The sequence below is a fragment of the Poecilia reticulata genome, linkage group LG18, assembly GCF_000633615.1.
Source record: "Poecilia reticulata strain Guanapo linkage group LG18, Guppy_female_1.0+MT, whole genome shotgun sequence".
In the NCBI taxonomy this organism is placed as follows: domain Eukaryota; kingdom Metazoa; phylum Chordata; class Actinopteri; order Cyprinodontiformes; family Poeciliidae; genus Poecilia; species Poecilia reticulata.
In genome coordinates this window covers 808,482-810,396 of record NC_024348.1, presented here as the reverse complement: position 1 = coordinate 810,396, position 1,915 = coordinate 808,482, and positions in this window count along the sequence as shown.

Genomic DNA, 1,915 nt, shown 5'->3' with positions numbered 1-1,915 from the left:
GAGAGAGAGAGACCACCCGCGGAGGGTGAGAAGGGAATTTTTATATATATCGTATTTTCCGCATTATAAGGCACAGCTAAAAACCTTCAATTACCTCAACAGCCGACAGTGCGCCTTATATATGGACCAATATTGAGCCACAACAGGTCCAGCAACTACGATAAGCAGCTGCCGATTTCATTTTCCCCCGTAGAAGAAGAAGCGCACGGTGCATGCTGGGATAGTTGTCAGAACGCTGGTCTGTAATCTATTAATAAAGTTTGACTGACCTATCTACCTACCGACCTGATAATCAGGTTGTCTGCAGGTCATTTAGCACCACGTTCTCCACCAACATGCTGTGCGCGAACGGAGAAGGGTGACCATCGTCCGGCCACGCCCCAGAAGATTCTCCTCGCTGACCGCAGTCAGACTGTTTTGTTGACAATCTCTTTAGTGCAGCTCCATCTAGTGGATGCATAACGTAACTCCAGCCTCTACTGTAGCGTCTATTCTATGCGCCTTATAGTGCGGAAAATACTGTGTGTGTATATATATATAGCCTTGACCAAAGTTTGAAGGCTAAAACATCATTAGCTAGCATCTGGAAACAACTTGTTTTTACTTTCAATCCAAGTCTGTGAGTCACAGGATGCCTCCAACCAATGGCTCTTTAGTCTTTTGACCTTTCAGCAGATTCACACTCCAAAGGAATTGTCTAGAGGGTGTTTAAAACTCGAACCATCAGCAGGCAGTCCTAACAAACAGTAATTAGCAACACCAAAAGCAGCAAATGATTTGCCAGCTCTGGCTGCTTGGTTTTATAGGTCTGACTGGGCAAAAATCTGCAGTTTTATTAAGATTTCATGCCTACTGGCTATTCTACACCAATAAAATTTTATATTCTAGACCAAGAAAAAGAACATTGATAAAATTGCCTTTTCAGCACATTCAGTAAGAATTCTATTCCTTTTAAATGGATACAATGGCATCAGCAAGTTGGAGCATGATGCTGACGGCTGTAACATGATCCTGAAATCACTGCATTATCATCTCCATCACATCCATGCCCCTACTGAGTTCTTGTTCGGCACAGCAGCACAAAAACCTCTCCAGACTGGCTGACTTTATACATGCAGTACTGTTCAGGTAGAATGGTGGTTGATCAGGCTTTGATTTGGCAGCAGGGGGGAACGGGAACAAACTTTCCCACCTGTTTATATGTAACTCATAAAACTGCTAGGCTTTTAAACTGCTGCAGTATGTGTAGTTAAGATAAAGACTTTATTTGAGTTGCCCTTGAATACTCCAGTGTTGGATCTTTAAAAAAAATCATTTTTGTTTCAAATAGTTAAATCATTGAAACATTTTAACAAAACGATAGAAATGCAGAAACTCAGACTTTGATGATGCTCATGAACTGTAAGATCCTTGGTTGTGTTTGATTATTTAAGGATGTCACCTATATTAGCACATGGAAGAAGTGCATCACTTGTATTGTGAAAGAAATGTCAAAAAAAAATTTTTTTGTTGAATTTGGTAAAAATATAAAACCAGAAAAAAAACATATTTTCTTAAAAATATGTTTTTCAAGACATACTTCACTGGCAAGTTATTGCGTACATGTCAGTGATGTTGTAGTTATTACTATATAACAACTACAATGGGTCAGACTTAACTGTCTGACATGTCACAGTTGAAAAGACAGTTATTCTGGATACTGACCAGGGGCCTCATGCATAAAAAAGTGCGCAGTTTTCAGACTAAAACTTGGCGTAAGGACAAATTTTAAAAAGTGCAGCGCACAAAAAAATCGGATGCATAAAGCCGTGCGCACGCACGTGGCTGCAAACCTTTCCTTTATAAATCCTAATTTGCGTGGGAATTTACTATTATTATTTAATATTTTTATTTTCTTTATTTTGTTTTTGTGTTA